The sequence below is a fragment of the Theropithecus gelada genome, chromosome 16 (genome assembly GCF_003255815.1).
Source record: "Theropithecus gelada isolate Dixy chromosome 16, Tgel_1.0, whole genome shotgun sequence".
Taxonomy (NCBI): domain Eukaryota; kingdom Metazoa; phylum Chordata; class Mammalia; order Primates; family Cercopithecidae; genus Theropithecus; species Theropithecus gelada.
In genome coordinates this window covers 59310317-59328675 of record NC_037684.1, presented here as the reverse complement: position 1 = coordinate 59328675, position 18359 = coordinate 59310317, and the positions used below count along the sequence as shown (strand labels likewise).

The 18359-nt window shown below is 52.6% G+C and overlaps 1 protein-coding gene across 1 annotated transcript in view; it reads right to left on the bottom strand.

Annotated features, from left to right (window-relative positions):
• Window positions 1–18359, bottom strand: part of RAP1GAP2 (RAP1 GTPase activating protein 2) — a 172018-nt gene that overhangs the window by 132740 nt on the left and 20919 nt on the right. The gene's annotated exons all lie outside the window — the stretch shown is intronic.

The window sequence follows — 18359 nt, the reverse complement described above, 5'->3', positions numbered from 1 at the left end:
TTTTTTTTTTTTTTTTTTTTTTTTTTTTTTTTTTTTTTTTTGAGACGGAGCCTCACTGTGTCGCCCAGGCTGGAGTGCAGTGGTGCGATCTCAGCTCACTGCAAGCTCCGACTCCCGGGTTCACGCCATTCTCCTGCCTCAGCCTCCCGAGTAGCTGGGACTACAGGCGCCGCCACCTCGCCCGGCTAGTTTTTGGTATTTTTTAGTAAAGACGGGGTTTCACCGTGTTAGCCAGGATGGTCTGGATCTCCTGACCTCGTGATCCGCCCGTCTCGGCCTCCCAAAGTGCTGGGATTACAGGCGTGAGCCGCCGCGCCCGGCCAGGAGTATTTTCTTTACTCCCATGCACCAAAATCTAAAGTAGTGCTACTCTAAGTATGGTCCCTAGACCACTAGCGGCACCTGGGAACTTGAAAGATATGCACATTCTCTGGTGCACACCAGACTCTCCAGTGATGAGCCCAGGAACCTGCGCTCCAACGAGTTCTCCAGGTGATTCTGCCGCACGGTGAAGTCTGAGAACCACGGGGCTAAAGAGACCCAGGCGTGGGGCTGGGTGGGAGAAGAGGAGGGGAGAAACGGGGATGCATTCTCTCTTGAGCCCCTCTGCACATACACACACACACACACACACACAGGCCCTGGTCAAAAAGCTGTCCTCGGGAGACAGGGCTGCCCGCCGTGCAACGGCAGGTAAAACTTAATTTAGTCCGTGTGGGCTAGGACGGTGGACAGGCAGCTAAACAGAGTTGTGTCGCTATGGCAACATGACTGCGATGAGTTTGCCGCGCTCACACACTCCCCACTTTCCATCTGGCCCTCGCTGGTGACCGGGGAGTGCTGTCTGCGGCCCCATCACCCGGCACACTGTTTGGCACGGGATCAGCCTTCCGAGCCACGGCGGCACAACAGGGCCAGCTGGGCAGAGCCTGGGGAATCCCTGGGTGAGGGACTCCAGTGTCCTGAATAAGCCCTGGTTGTACCCAGGAGGGGACGAAGGGGCTGGGAGAACCGTATTAAAAGCCGAAGAGGGCCGGGCTGAGCCGTCAAAGCCCCCAACTTTACAAGTGTTTCCTCCTCTGGAGAGCCCCACTCTGAAGCAGCCGAGAGTCAGCCCAACCCCCAGGTCCTGCGTAAATGACCAAAGCACCCCCACTGCCACCTCCGGAGAATCCTTCTGCGCCTCTTCCCAGCCCAGTCCTGCCAGCGAAGCGACAGTTCCAACCCCGCACCTTCATGACGGAAACCCACCTTCCCTACGAGCCCAGCCCTCCGGCTTTCCAGGCCCAGACCCCATCCTGCCTGGCTCCCCGTGGCCCACAGGGCAGGACCAGGCTGAGAACACTTCCACGCTAGGCCCACAGGGCCATGTGTACCCCTGCCTGCCCCCGCAGTTGACTACCCCTCCCTGTGGTCAACTAGGGAGCCAGATGAAGGGCCTGGGGACTACCTGGCTTGGCAGAGGATCCATTTCACCCCATTAACCTGAACCTGGCAATCCCTGTCTTCTGCTCCCCATCTCCCTTCCTCTTTCTTTCTTCCTGGACCTTGTTGATATAAGCTTTGACAGCTGGAGAGGGGAGACCCTCCCCCCGATCCAGGGCTGTCACTGGCTCAAGAAACCATCAGGGCCAAGACAGCACCTAGGTGTGTGCACACACTCACACACACACAAAGGCAGGAACCAGCTCCTGTTACCTCTCAGCTAGAGCTGCCAGCCTCCTTCCATGTACGGCCTTGGACGTTACCACCGTAGGCTCCAGCCTGGCTGCTCTGCCGGACACTCACCTGCCTGTGCACACAACAGAGCTGGGTCCAGCACAAGCTCACCCCCTCCTCCACCTAGCCCACTCCCAAACAGCCACAGCTCCTCCTCAATGGGCCTGGTCTTTGAGAGCCATGATGGGGGAAAGGAAGAATGATCAAGCAGGAGGGCATCACCCTTGGGTCCTCTCAAGGCCCATGGTGAGGATGAAGGCTGCTCCCCTGTGAGGCTGGGAGCCTGGCAAGGAAAAGCATGCAGGGAGGGGAAGTAAAGCAAGCCCCCACCAGATGCTATAGGGCTACTCCGGGCTTAGCGGAGGACCTCTGGAGATGGCTCACACGCACCTGGATGGACAGCAGCCCTGGCTCTCCAGGCACACACAGTCCAGAGGAGGACAGAGTTGGTTTTAACATCACCGGTCATGGGACGCTCATACACACAGTCATGCTGTCTATTTCTCCCCATCAGGCACAAGATGTCCACGCCTATGGCACCAGATTATTGTCCAAGGCCCTGAGTCCCGGTCAAAGGGGTATAGCAGCCAACATTCCCTGAGCTGAGTCCCTCTCCCCTGCACCAGCCCTTTCCCCCTGGATGCTGGATAAGCCCTGGGGCCGGTCTCTACTGGACACTGGCTAAGCTCCTGGGGCCAGTCTCTAGGAAGTGAGGCGGACTCTCAAGTTGGAATACGAGGCAGCTTCTGACCAGAAGGATTTCCCGAATGATGCCTGGGAACTTGGACGGCGCTAGAGCAGACATGAGCACCAGTGGTGGGTGACCAGCCTCATGCAAGCTCCAGTGCTGTGTCCACGACTCCAGAGGGGGTGCCAGGGTGGGCAGAAGACATGACTGCCACCCTCAAAAACATCTGAACTGGGCCCAGAGCGGTGGCTCACACCTGTAATCCCACCATTTTGGGAGGCGGGGGGGGAGCGGATCACTTGAGGTCAGGAGTTCGAGACCAGCCTGTTCAACGTGGCAAAACCCCGTCTCTACTAAAAATACAAAAATTAGCCGGGCATGGTGGCACGTGCCTGTCATCCAAGCTACTCGGGAGGCTGAGGCAGGAGAATCGCTTGATCCCAGGAGGCGGAGGTTGCAATGAGCCAAGATCGCACCACCACACTCCAGCCTGGGCAACAGAGCAAGACTCTGTCTCAATAAAATAAAATTTAATTTAATTTAATTTAAATTTAAATTTAAAAAATCAGAACTACACACAAGCTCTAGGTCACAAGGTAGGACCCACCCTGCCTTGGTATACAGATGGCTTTGAGTGGCATCTATGGGGGACAAGGGCCACATTGTACCATCCTCACTCTTGGCTCCAGCACTCCCTCTTGTTTAAGAACTAACTGCCTGTTATGGGTCACCCTGTGTCCCCCAAAAAAGATATACTGAAGTTCTAACCCCCAGTATCTATGAATAGAACCTTATTGAAAATCGAGTCTTTACACATATAATCATGTCAAGATGAGGCCGATAGGATGGTCCTTAATTCAATAGGACCAGTGTCCTTATAAGCAGGGAAGGCTGGCCGGGCGCCCACTCACACTTGTAATCCCAGGGCTTTGGGAGGCTGAGGCGGGTAGATCACTTGAGGTCAGGAGTTCGAGACCAGCGTGGCCAATATGGTGAAACCCTGTCTCTACTAAAAATACAAAAATTAGTCGGGTGTGGTGGGGGGCGCCTGTAATCCCAGCTACTCAGGAGGCTGAGGCTAGAGAATCGCTTGAACCCAGGTAGTGGAGGCTGCAGTGAGCCGAGATCGTGCCACTGCACTCCAGCTCGGATGACAGAGCAAGACTCTGTCTCAAAGAAAAAAAAAAAAAAGAAGGAAGGCAATAATGTGAAGAAACACACAGTGAGAACGCCTCATGACAACGAAGGCAGACACAGGAGCGATGCGGCTGCAAACTAACACATGCCAAGGCTTGCCGACCCTGCCAGAGGCTAGAAGAGGCGAGGAAGGATTCTTCCCTAGCGCCCGCAGAGGGAGCGTGGCGCTGCCGACACCTTAATTTTGGACTTCTGGCTCCCAGAACTAAAATAATAAATGTGGCTTTAAGCCATCTGAGGTCCTTGGTAATGGCAGCCCTAGGAAATGAATGCAGCACCCAGGCCCCAGGTTCTAGCCTTGACCTAGAGAGCCAAAAACAATGAAGACGAAATCCTGCTCCTGCCTCACCAGCCCTGCTCTGATCAACTCTTCTCAGCCTTGTCCTTTCCCAGGACAATGACATTTCCACCTGAGCCACCCTCCCAAGGATGGCCAGGCACAGCCCAGTCCAGCCACCAGCTGGCACTGAGATAAGCGAGAGTTAAGTGACACGGTGCTTGATGCAATTCTATCCCTTTTTCTCCCACTCAGGCAAACATATCACACATGAGGAGGTGAAAGGGATGTGATTTTATCAAGGGATAACCTTGAATGTACTCTCATTAGACGCACAACGTAAATCCTTAGCCGAGGTGACAACTTCCCTGTCCCCACAGGGACCCATCTCGCCACGTGTCAAGGCACTGAGATTGAAAGCTGCACCCCTCAAGCAACCCAGCCCCACAGTTGCATGCAACTCTAACGACGCGGGGTCCCAGACCCACCCAGGCACCCACAAGGACCCATGAGAGGAGGGGTTGGAGATGGGGACAGCTTGGAAAGCAGAGAAGGGAAAAAGAGCATGGGAGAAGCCAGAGGAAGAGAAGAGGAAGATTATGTACTCAGTTCAAAGAGAAGGGTGGTAAGGGCAGGCTGGAGAGGCGGGTCAGAGAGCCTCTGCCACCTGCGGGGGTCCTGGAGGCGCTGCCCATTCTCGTATGGCACTGAGGTTCCCTGCTGTGAGATGCTTTCCCTCCCTAGAAGCACAGGAGACACAGGGGCACACGGGGCGGCTCAGGGAGACCAGGACGCATCCTAGACAGCTTTGGCCAAATGCAAATCTCTGCAGGAAATGGTCAAAGAGGCCTGGAGTGGAAACTGAGAAGTCAAAGGCCATGATTCACCCAGACGGAGCTGGACAGACCCCTGGGGGAGCCCCCGTGACAGCACCCAGGCCTGCAGGCTCCTCGCCTCCACCCTCAGAGGGTTCTGCCTCAGACCATCTTGAGGTCACTGCAATCGTCATGTCTCCCACATCACTATGGAGAGCATCCTACACTCGGAATCAAGGGACTCCTGGGTTCAAGTTTGGCTCTGCCTGCTACCCAGCTGTGAGGCCTTGGTTAAGTTACCTCGTTGTGTCTTGTTTCCTTCATCTGCAAAGATAGGGGTAATAATGTACCAAGGAGTTTAAAATAGCAGCTGTGGCCGGGCGCGGTGGCTCATGCCCATAATCCCAGCACTTTGGGAGACTGAGGCAGGTGGATCACCTGAGGTCAGGAGTTCGAGACCAGCCTGGCCAACATGGTGAAACCCGTCTCTACTAAAAATACAAAAATTAGCCAGGCGTGGTGGCACACACCTGTAATCCCAGCTACTTGAGAGGCTGAGGCAGGAGAATCGCTTGAACCCGGGAGGCGGAGGTTGCAGTGAGCTGAGATCGCGCCACTGCACTCCAGCCTGGGCGACAAGAGTGAAACTCCGTTTCAAAAAAATTAGTTGATTAAAAAAAAAATAACAGCTGTGAAATAAAACATGCAGTCCTATATAAATGTAGACTATGATGATGATGATTCTTATTATTATAACTCATAAAATGTTGATGTGGTCTCCAAGGGGAGACAGAAGCAAGGGTCCAGAGCTGTTTAAACGCCTTGGAAAACATTCCTGGCACCTCAAATGAGTACCAGTTCTAGCCTGGGGATCGACTCTCAGGATCATAACCATTGGTTAATAATCAACCACAGGAAAAACACTCAGCTAGCAGCAGATGGCTCTGGGACAGGAGTAAGGCCCCCTCCACACGGGGTTCTCCCAAAGCCTGAAACTCCCCTTTCCTGCATCCCTCCCCACGCCCGCTCCCAGCCATCCACCCACACTCAGCTACACTTTCTCTTGCTTCCCAAATAGCCAAGCTAGAGGAATACAGACAGCTGGGCTGCAAAGAGCTTCTCGGGAAAACCAAACCAAAAGGAATAAGAAACATGATTCATAATGGCCAAGAGGGGGAAGCAATCCGAGTGTCCGTCCGCCAACGAACAGATAAATAAAATTCGGTTGTTCCATACTGTGGAATATTGCTCACCCATACAAAGAAATGAAGTAGGCCGGGTGCGGTGGCTCACGCCTGTAATCCCAGCACTTTAGGAGGCCGAGGCGGGCGGATCACGAGGTCAGGAGATCGAGACCATGCTGGCTAACACGGTGAAACCCCGTCTCTACTAAAAAAATACAAAAAAAATTAGCCAGGTGTAGTGGCGGGCACCTGTAGTCCCAGCTACTCGGGAGGCTGAGGCAGGAGAATGGCGTGAACCTAGGAGGCGGAGCTTGCAGTGAGCCGAGATGGCGCCACTGCACTCCAGCCTGGGCGACAGAGTGAGACTCCATCTCAAAAAAATATATAAATAAAATTAAATTTAAAAATAAAAATAAAAACAAACAATGATAGCTTATGACTATAAAGACAATAGAAAGAAAAGGAATGAAGAACTGATGCATGCTACAACACGGATGCGCCAGGAAGCACGGTGCCGAGTGACAGAAGCCAGGCACAAAAGGCCACATGCTGTGTGACTCCAGTTCCATGAAATCCACAGAACAGCCAAATCCACAGAATGGTGATAAGTGGTTGCCAGGGGCTGCAGGGAGAGGAGAACGGGATGCAATTGCTAATCAATACGCCTGCTAATCAATACTCCAGCACCACTCCGGTTCACTACATGGTCAGGTTATCTCACCTCTCTGTGCTTCAGCTTCCTCATCTGTAAAACGGTGTGACTACTATCTACCTCATGGGGTGTTATCAATAAGGCCCAGAAAGCACTTAGCACAGTGCCTGGTATGCAGCAAAAACACAATAGCTGGTTGCCTTGTGGCCAAGGCTCAAATCAACTGGAAGAATGGGTACGAAGGAGGAGGAGCCAAGGCAGAAAGCTGACTAGAAGGCAGAGGTGGACAGGGGCAGGGACATCTTCAGATCTGGGCACTCGCTGCCCCACATACTGTGGATGCTAAGCTGGGAGGCAGGGACATGGGAGCCCAGCAGCTGTGTGGGAACCGCCAGGCCCCGGGGGGGTATGCACATGGCTCAATTCCAAGCCCCAAGGGGACAGACATGGAGATGACAGTACTGATGACCCTCATGCCTGTGCTGGGGCCAGTGTGGAAGGGAAAAAGGGCATGAGCCCAGCAGACCTGGCAGAGTGTTGGGGAGGGAAGAGGACATTGGATTCAGGAACAAAAGGCTCCCACAGGCAGAGTGAATGGGTAGCTTGAGAAGGAGCAGGTGTTGCGCACCTGTTTGCACCTGGCATGGCTGACCTTGGGGTCACAGCCCATCCCAGCACACACTCTGACAGGTTTCCAGAGATTCGGGGCACCAACTCTAGACCTTTGGTGATTCAAAGCTCCCCAGATGGCTGGGCAAGGTGGCTCACGCCTGTAATCCCAGCACTTTGGGAGGCCGAGGTAGGAGGATTGCTTGAGCCCATGAGTTCGAGACCAGCCTGGGCAACATGGTGAAACCCCATTTCTATAAAAAATTTAAAAATTAACCCAGTGTGTGCGTGCCTGTAGTCCCAGCTATTCAGGAGGCTGAGGTGGGAGGATCACTTGAGCCTAGGAGGGCAAGGCTACAGTGAGCCGTGATCACGTCACTGCACTCCAGCCCGGGTGACAGAGCGGGACCCTGTCTCAAAAAAAAAAAGGACTCCGCAGAAAATGCAAAAATGGCAATCCCCACCCCTAATTCAATCCCAGGGTTCACGGAAGCAGAGAGCAGCAGCCGTGGGAGAAAGCATCAGATACCACCCGACAGCCTCATCGGCAAACAAGCACGTGGAGGCTGGAGAGCTGAGGGAGCCGCCCCAACCCCACAGCAAGCCTCTCTTCTCTTCTCCTCTCCAAGGAAGAGGTCCCATTTCCAACTCACCTCAGGCCACATTGGAGGGGAGTGAGCATCAAGTCTCCAGGAGGGGCTGCGCGCGGTGACTCACGCCTGTCATCCCAGCACTTTGGGAGGCCGAGGCGGGCGGGTCACCTGAGGTCAGGAGTTCGAGACCAGCCTGGCCAACATGGTGAAACCCCGACTCTACTAAAAATACAAAAGTTAGTCAGAAATCACTTGATCCCGGGAAGCAGAGGCTGCCGTGAGCCAAGATCACTGCCCACTCCAGCCTGGGCAACGGTGCGAGACTCCATCTCAAAAAAAGAAAGAGTATCCAGGAGGAACACGTCAGGAAGCACAACTAGCTTCTGGACACCCGTTTTTCTGTTTGTTTTGGGTTTTGAGACGGGGTTTGCTCTTGTTGCCCAGGTTGGAGTGCAATGGCACAATCCTGGCTCACTGTAGCCTCCGCCTCCTGGGTTCCAGCAATTCTCCTGCCTCAGCCTCCCAAGTAGCTGGGATTACAGGCGCCTGCCACCACGCCCAGCTAATTTGTTGTATTTTTATTAGAGACAGGGTTTCACTATGTTGGCCAGGCTGGTCTCGAACTCCTGACCTCAGGCGATCCACCCGCCTCAGCCTCCCAAAGCGCTGGGATTACAGGCGTGAGCCAGCGCGCCTGAACTGGACACCCGTTTATAAAGTGTCAGGGCCCTCAAGTGAGGGGACAGAAAGGGGAGAGGGTCAAAGGGGGCTACTGGTCCCCTGCACAGAGCAGACAGAGAGCAGGAGGCCCAGGCTGTGCGGGCGATGTGCCAGCTGGAGCCTCTGCTGCAGGCTACACCCTGCGCGGGACCACGTGGCTGCATGTGGGCACAAAGGGAGACCTGGCTCAGACTCTGGCTGCAGCTTCAGAAGACATGCCTGCTGCTCTCCAGGTGCATTGGATGAGGACAGCGCCGTCCTGCCCTAGAGGACCTGAAGTCCTAAACTGAACCAGGACTAGGAGAAAGGGCAGGAGCCAGGAGGAACAGGACCCTATGGGCAGACCACCCGCAGAACCTCTACAGCCCCTCCACAGCCCTCTGTTTGGGGGCATCTGGGCCTCCTTGTGCACAAGTCTCAGAGTGATGGACCAATGTACCCACGTAGGCAAATCCTCACACTGGGAAAATAAGCCTTCACCAGACAAGCAGCTTTTAGAACTGACGCATGCTTTATGGTTCACACCCAAGCCAGCAGAGATTCCGAGTTCTATGTGAGCCTGGGGTCAGAGTCAGAAAACACGAGAGCTGGACCTCCACCCTGAGATCTCTGACTCCCACTCCAGTGCTCCTTCCCACTGCAATGGGAAAGCCAGCTCCACCCAGCCCAAGTACCACAGCGGGGAGCGAGGAGGGGACACTGGCCAACGCCTTCTTCTTGTGTGTTTTAAGTCTGCGTTCTCGGGGACTAAGGGTGGTGTCTCAGCATGGGAGGCGACATCTGTGAGATTCACAAGCATCTGAGAAAATGATCCAGGCAAAATGCAAAAAACCATCCTGCAGGCACGGCACAGCCACGTGAGAGACCCAAGTGCCAAACATGAATTGTGGGGTCATGGGGGTAAAACGAGAGATGAAGAATCAAGTGCCATGAGGTCACAGGGAGGAGAGGGCTGGCTGTCCTTGGGAGACCAGCTACGGGATCGCACAGGAGGCAATGGCTAGGCCCAGGGAAGAGTCCAGCAGTGACCTACGGGAGAAACGGGGAAGGGGACGGCACACAGACAGAACACAGAGGAAGGTGACCAGCACAACGGAGAGACCACCAGTGTCGCTGATGCCCAGGAGACACATCACACCATTCGAGGGCACAGCAGGCTGGCAAAAGGTGAGGGCAGGCCGGCACAGTGGCTCACAGGTGTAATCCCAGCACTTTGGGAGGCTGAGAAGGTGGATCACTAGAGGTCAGGAGTTTGAAACCAGCCTGGCCAACATGGTGAAACCCCGTATCTCCTAAAAATACAAAAAATTAGCCAGACATGGTGGTGGGCACCTGTATAATCCCAGCTACTCGGGAGGCTGAGGCAGGAGAATCACTTGAACCCAGGAGGTGGAGGTTGCAGTGAGCCAAGATCGTGCCACTGCACTCCAGCCTGGACAACAGAGCGAGACTACATCTTAAAAAAAAAAAAGTGGCAGGGGAGGGCAAATGCCAGCAAACAGGCCTCAAGGGTTAGGGCACTGCGTAAAGTGATCCACGTACACTATCTCATTTAATACCACAATCCACTGAAGGAAATAGTATTAACCCCTTTTACAGACGGGGAAAACGAGGCTCAGAGAGGTTAACCGGGCCAAGGTCATGTTGCTGGAAAGGAGCAGAGCGAGGCTTGGACACACGCCTGGCTCCAGGGTCTGTGGCCTTAACCACGTGCCACACTCCCTCTGAGGAGGAGAAGGGGCCCGCTGGAGAGGAGCTCCCATGGCCCACGGCTTCCCAGAGCAGATGCGTGCATCCCTGATGGCCCCTGAGGGCACCTGGCATGGTCTTCACTATGACAGTCACTTACGGAGCTTTGACAGAGACCCTCTTTGTGGTGGGCCACCCTGATTTTCCTTTTATGGTAGTGATGTAAAGGTGCCTTCTGAAACAAGTCCATTGAATTTTTAACACCTGAACCAGTTGAAGGAAAACGTTATGGGCCTGAGACAGGTGACACACACACAGGACAAACAGTGCCGGCTCCGTGTGGACAGTGACGCTGGGAAAAGGCGCTGCATGCCGAACTGTCTCTCGGGGGCAAAGGGAGGAAGCCAAGGGGCCTGAGGCTTTGCTGGAGGAGTCTGCAAGCAGCAGAGAGAGAACGGAGTGGCTGGAAGGGAGGGGTCAGGGGAAAACTGAAAAGGGGCCAAGGGGCGCTGCCCTCCACTGCGCTCACAGCCACAGAAATGACACGAAACGGTCAGTCATAAGGCATTTTGGGAGCAAAATTAAGAGAATTTGGTGACAGAAAGTAAAGGAGGGGCTGAAAGCTAAACACACCAAGTGACCTGGGCTTCAGAAAATGGAATGACAGACGCTTCAGCCATGACACAGAGGAGAGTCAGCTTTGCGAGACGCAGATGATAAGGCTCTCTTTCTGGACACGCGGCAAGTCGGGGGCCCCTGGGACACCCAAATGGGATCAGAACAGCACTGAAACCTAAGCAGGACAGGTGCAACAAGAACAGAGGTGGAAGCTGAGGCCATGGGAGGGGTGGAGGCCCTCAGGGACAGCAGGTAGGGCTTTTGGGATTGGTTGGTTGGTTGGTTGGTTTTTGAGACGGAGCCTCGCTCTGTCACCCAGGCTGGAGGGCAGTGGTCCGATCTCGGCTCACTGCAACCTCCGCCTCCCGGGTTCACACCATTCTCCTGCCTCAGCCTCCTGAGAGGCTGGGACTACAGGCGCCCGCCACCACACCCGGCTAATTTTTTTGGTATTTTTTTAGTAGAAACGGGGTTTCACCGTGTTAGCCAGGATGGTCTCAATCTCCTGACCTTGTGATACGCCCGCCTTGGCTCCCAAAGGGCTGGGATTACAGGCGTGAGCCACCGCGCCCGGCCTGCGCTTTTGTTGTTGTTAGTGATGGTGGTGTTGAGACAGAGTCTTGCTCTGTTGCCCAGGCTGGAGTGCAGTGGCGTGATCTCAGCTCACTGCAAGCTCCACCTCCTGGGTTCAAGTGATTCTCCTGTCTCCCTAGTTGCTGGGATTACAGGTGCCTACCACCATGCCTGGCTAATTTTTTTTTTTTTTTTTTTCTTGAGACGGAGTCTCGCTCTGTCCCCCAGGCTGGAGTGCAGTGGCACGATCTCCGCTCACTGCAAGCTCCGCCTCCCGGGTTCACACCATTCTCCTGCCTCAGCCTCCCGAGTAGCTGGGATTACAGGCGCATGCCACCACATCCGGCTAATTTTTGGTATTTTTAGTAGAGACGGAGTTTCGCCATGTTAGCCAAGATGGTCTTGATCTCCTGATCTCGTGATCCACCGCCTCAGCCTCCAAATGTGCTGGGATTACAGGCGTGAGCCACCGCGCCCGGCCTAATTTTTGTATTTTTAGTAGAGATAGGGTTTTACCATGTTGGCCAGGCTGGTCTCAAACCCTTGACCTCAGGTGATCCGCCCGCCTCGGCCTCCCAAAGTGCTGGGATTGCAGGCATGGGCCACCACGCCCTGCCTAATTTTTATTTTTTATTTTCATTTTTTGTATTTTTAGTTGAGACAGGGTTTCGCCATGTTGGCCAGGCTGGTCTCAAACCCTTGACCTCAGGTGATCTGCCCACCTCGGCCTCCCAAAGTGCTGGGATTACAAGCATGAGCCACTGTGCCCCACCGGCTTTCATGAAGCAAAAATGAACAGGAGCCCTCCAAAGGGCAGGGAAGGAGAGGTAAGAGGGCAGCCTGCTGGGATGGCCTGGGAGGGGGCGCCCAGGGAAGAACACATGCCAAGCAGGGGGTGGCAGGCAAGTCCCCTCTTACACCACAGGCTCCGCTTCCCCTGCGCTGAAGAAATCACCAAGCCAGGTGCCTGCGCACCCAGCTCTTCAAACGCACGCCGTCACTCAGAAACTGCCGTCACTCAGAAACTGCCGTCACTCAGAAACTGCCATCACTCAGAAACTGCCGACAGAGCAGTTTGCCTCCCGCGGTCAGCGGCTCTGCCTGGCACTGCCTGGCCTACACCACGGTCAGAGCAGAGGCAGCCAGCGCACAAGGTCATAGCCTCAGGCAGCTTCAGAACCCGCTCGCAAAATCCGGGAGTCACAAGGTGTGGGGTATCAGCATTTTCCCAACCCGAAAGCGCCCTTCACCTGGACGGCGAGGACAGCCGTGTTCATCTTACGATTCATTCGGGGTGGACGTATAACATTTATCACAGTAAAAAATCATGTCTAAGCAGTGATAAGTATGTACCCTCACTTCCTTTAGGAGATATAAATAGAGATATTCTGAAGTCTGTTGAGACTTCCAGGATGAACCTGTCAGACTGACCACACGCATTAATTATCCCACTTCTTCTGAGGCCCATTAAAATAACAGTAAGGGGGCCGGGTGCGGTGGCTCATGCCTGTAATCCTAGCACTTTGGGAGACTGAGGCAGGCAGATCACCTGAGGTCAGGAGTTCGAGACCAGCCTGGCCAACATGGAGAAACCTGTGTCTACTAAAAATAAAAAATAAAATACTAGCCGAGCCTGGTGGCGGGTGCCTGTAATACCAGCTACTTGGGAGGCTGAGGCAGGAGAATCACTTAAACCTTGGAGTCAGAGGTTGCAGCGAGCCGAGATCACGCCATTGCACTCCAGCCTGGGGAACAAGAGCAAAACTCCATCTCAAAAAAAAAAAAAAAAAAGAGGCCGGGCACGGTGGCTCAAGCCTGTAATCCCAGCACTTTGGGAGGCCGAGACGGGCGGATCACAAGGTCAGGAGATCGAGACCATCCTGGCTAACACAGTGAAACCCCGTCTCTACTAAAAAATACTAAAACCTAGCCGGGCGAGGTGGCGGGCACCTGTAGTCCCAGCTACTCGGGAGGCTGAGGCGGGAGAATGGCGTGAACCCGGGTGGCAGAGCTTGCAGTGAGCTGAGATCCGGCCACTGCACTCCAGCCTGGGAGACAGAGCGAGACTCCAACTCAAAAAAAAAAAAAAAAAAGAAAGAAAGAAAAAGGAAAAAAGAAATATGATGAAAAGACTAAGTTGAGGAAATCTCCCAAAAAGTAGAACAAAAACATAAAGATACAGAAAACAAAAGAGGGAAGAGAAAAAAGATCAAATAGCTGACCAAGAAAGTTCCCAGAAAGAGAAAGGGGAGGGGAGCTGGCAGCTGGTACCCAAAGCTGGCATCTCTTGGTACTGATGGCTTTGTGCGCTCCCCTCTTGAACCTGGGCTGGCCCTGTGACTCAGTCTTGACCAACAGAATGAGACAGACATAACATTACCTCACTTTCAGGAATGAGTCACAGGAGCTCTTGCAGCCTCCACCTCAACCTCTAGGAACATGTGCTCCAGAGAAAGCAAGCCCGCACGTGAAAGGCCTGACTGAGACCGTCAGTGCTGTGGCTGGGAACAGGGAGAGGCTGCATGGAGAGAGAAGCCCAGACGTTCCAAACATCCCCGTCCATGCACATGAAGAAACCACCTTGGCCATCTCAGCTCTAGCAGATGCTATGAGAACACAGCGCAGCTCCTGACATATGGCCCCAGCTGACTGTCGCAGTCCTCTCCAGCCATCTGAGCCACCCAAGATGAGGTCCCAGACATTGCGAAAGCAGAGACAAGCCATCATCTCCAACACGCCCTAGCTGAATTCCTCACCCGCAGAACTCGAGCACCATAAAATGGCTGCTGTTTCACCGTAACAGAAAGATTAGCAGGGAAACAGTACAAGAACATCTTCCAGAACTGAAGCTCCTGAGTCTCTGGGTCCACCAAGTACACGGCACAGTGAAGACGCAAGATCCATCCCAAACACTGTCAGGAAATTCAGAACACCTGGGCAAATGAAAAATTCTCAGTGACTCCAGAGAGAAAATATAAATACATACCAAATACAGAGAAATAGGAATCTGGGCCACACGTGGTGGCTCCCGCCTGTCATCCCAACACTTTGGGAGGTCGAGGCGGGCAGATCACCTGAGGTCAGGAGTTCGAGACCAGCCTGGCCAACATGGAGAAACCCCATCTCTACTAAAAATACAAAAATTAGCCAGGCGTGGTAACACATGCCTGTAATCCCAGCTACTTGGGAGGCTGAGGCAGGAGAATCGCTTGAACCCAGGAGGCAGAAGTTGCAGTGAGCCGAGATCACACCATTACAGCCTGGGAGACAAGAGCGAAACTCTGTCTCAAAAAAAAAAAAAAGAAAAGAAGAGAAATACGAATCTGCATATCATCAGACTTTTCAACAGCAACTCTAGAATCTAGTAGGCAATGATGTAATAACTTTCAAAATTCTTAAAGAAAATTATTTTCAACCTAAAATTTTATACCCAGGCAAACTATCAACCAATAAAGACATTTTGAAATATGAAAGAGCTCAAAAAAATTCACTCCCTTGCATCCTTTCTTGGGAGGCTACTATCACTAGAGGATAGGGGGCTCTGGAAGTGAGATCTCCTGGGGGAAAGAATGGAATTGACAGGATATCTGATGGATGCAAGCTTGGTGGAGATGGGGGAGGGGAGGGAGGGGCTGTCTATTAAAGTAATTGTGGTAGAAAAAATAAAAGTAGAAAAATAAGCCAGGTACCGTGGCTCTCACTTGTAATTACAGTACTTTGGGAGGCCAAGGAGAGAGGATTGGTTGAGCTCAGGAGTTTGAGACCAGCTTGGGCGATATAGTGAGACCAGGTCTTTCCACAAAAATTAGCCAGGCACAGTGGAAAGCACCCGTGATACCAGCTATTTGGGAAGCTGAGGTAGGAGGATCACTTGAACCCAGGAGGTCAAGACTGTAGTGAGCCGTGATTGTGCCACTGCACTCCAGCCTGGGTGACAGAGTGAGACCCTATCTCAAAAATTAAAAAAAAAAGAAAAAGAAAAAGAATGATAGGTCCCTACAAAACAATACTAATGGCAGAAACAGGAGTTAATCATTAACTCCAAGAAACATGAAAAGTTATGTAAGAAAGAAAACATAATTATGGTGCCCTTTCACATAACAATAAATAACGTTTACACAGTCATAAAAAGTAAACATTGACCGTTGAATTGGACCAAAAACTGGTGCTACTGGGAGGATACACTGTGTAATAAGGCGTCCCACGTGTTGGCTGAACTCCCGGTAAGCCCAAGAAGAGAAGAAGCCCGTCTTGCAGTGCCCGGCACACGGGCGTGTTGAACCATCCATGCTAAGAAATCCCCCAGCAGACTGCAAGCACTGGGAGTTTCCCTCTCACAGAGCCAACCGGCCTCCCAGCTAAGCCACTGCTACACTCTGCTCTAAGACTCTGCGTCTTAAATCTTAACTCTTCTGAATAAGATTACTTGGTGACATAATGGATTAGGAGCTTCCATCATTGGTTCAAACTAAATAACGGTTTCAGTGGGGACAGACTACAGCATTTCAGGGTAAATCTGCCTGGTCTATTCAATTACTATAATAATGTTATTCTTTCTCTATGAAAGTCTCACTCATTAGAAAGACAAGTGCATGGGGCTGTTTTCCAGCACTGAGACAGGGCCCCTGGCCCATCCTCGTTCCTCCCCTTTCTTGCTTGTGACCGTGGTACATTACTGGAAGATGAGCATCCAGAACAAAGGGTTCTACCCGTGACCATGCAATCAAGCATCAGTGACGTGGCTCCCAGGGACCAGGGCTGGGATCTCATTTCAACAACATGCTCTAACCCAGCCTACAGAACCCAGCGCAGGCTGGGCACAGTGGCTCACACCTGTAATCCCAGCACTTTGGGAGGCCAAGGCAGGTAGATCACTTAAGGTCAGGAGTTCAAGACCAGCCTGGCCAACATGGGGAAACTCTGTCTCCACAAAAAAAAAAAATATATATATATATATATATATATATACACACACACACACACACACACACACACACACACAAATTAGCCACACATTGGTGGTGCGTGCCTGTAGCCCTAGCTACTCTGGAGGCTGAGACAGGAGAATCACTTGAACCCGGGATACAGAGGTTGCAGTGAGCTGAGATCGTGCCACTGCACTCCAGTCTGGGCAACAGAGTGAGACTGTCTCAAAAAAAAACAAAAAAACAAAAAACAAAAAACCCAGCTCAGATCAATCAAACCTCCTGCCTCCTCCCAGTGCTGGCCTCTTTCTCTGGGACGTTAGAAAAGAAAGGACAAGATGCCTGCGAGAGCCTCCAGGGGCGTACCGGAATCTGGCCGTGGCCCTTGCAGGATGTCATGGCTCTGAAGTTCAGAAAGAGGGCTCAGCCGCCGGGAGCTCCACTGGGTGATCAAGATCATCCACGTGATGAGCAAAACTCACTCCCCCGGCCAAGCCTACCTCTGACCCAGAGAGAACAGAGGCCTCTGGCTGGGCTCTAACACGCACCCTGACCACTGGCCTGCCCCAGCACAGGGCCTGGCACCGAATAAACTGAAAAACGTGTCACACATGGGGAGCTCCTAGACCCCAAGAGGTGGAGGACTCGGCTGAGCTGGCACCCGGCTCGTCGCCACTGCAATTTGGTCCATCAGTGCTTTGGCTGACCTCATCTCCCTGCTCAAGAGCTTGAGACATGACTGGTGGGAACGTAAGTGAGCACAGCCACTGTGGAAAACAGCACGGAGGGTCCTCAAAACAGTAGAAACAGAACCACCACGTGACCTGGCGATCCCACTGCAGGGCACACATCCAAGGGAAAGGCAATCAGTCCGCTGAAGAGCCTCTGCGCTCCCGTGTTTACTGCTTACGACAGCCCAGGTGTGGGATGAACCTGAGTCCACCAACGGATGAATGTATAAAGAAAAGGTGGTATGGGCCGGGCGCGGTGGCTCACGCCTGTAATCCTAGCACTTTGGGAAGTCGAGGCGGGTGGATTGTCTGAGCTCAGGAGTTCAAGACCAGCCTGGGCAACATGGTGAAACCCCATCTCTACTAAAATACAAAAAAAAAAAAAAAAAAATCGCTGGGTGTGGCAGTGTGCACCTGTAGTCCCAACTACTTGGGAGGCGGAGGCAGGAGAATCAGTTGAACCCGGAAGGCGGAGGTTGCAGCAAGCTGAGATTGCACCAATACACTCCAGCCTGGTGACAGAGCAAGCCTCTGTCTCCGAAAAAAAAAGAAAAGGTGGTATATATGCACGGTACTCGCCAGCCATAAATAAAGAACGAAATCCCGTCATTCGTGGTGATGTGGATAAAACTGGAGGACATTATGTGAAGTGAAATAAGCCAGGCACAGAAAGCCACATACTGCAGGTTCTCATTCAAACACAGAAGCTAAAAAAGTTGATCTCACAGAAGTAGAAAGCAGAATAGTGGTCGGCAGAGACTGACAAGGGCAGGAGAGGGGTTACAGAGAGGTTGGCAAAGATACAAAAGCACAGATACCGAAGAATCATTTCTAGTATTCTGTAGCATTGTAGAGTGACCATAATTAACAATTTATTGTATATTTTCAAATAGCCAGAAGAGCAGATTTTGAACGTTTCCAATACAAAGAAATGATCAACGCTTGAGGTAACAGACATGCTAATTACCTTGATTTGATCATTACACATTGTATACATATATCAAAATATCACACTGTACCCCCAAAATAGGTATAATTATGTGTCAATTAGAAATCATGATCATGGGCTGGGCGCGGTGGCTCACGCCTGTAATCCCAGCACTTTGGGAGGCCGAGGCGGGTGGATCACGAGGTCCAGGGATCGAGACCATCCTGGCTACCACGGTGAAACCCTGTCTCTACTAAAAATACAAAAAATTAGCCGGGTGTGGTGGCGGGCACCTGTAGTCCCAGCTACTCGGGAGGCTGAGGCAGGGAAATGGCGTGAATCCAGGAGGCGGAGCTTGCAGTGAGCTGAGATCGGGCCACTGCATTCCAGCCTGGGCAACAGAGCAAGACTGTCTCAGAAAAAAAAAAAGAGAAATCATGA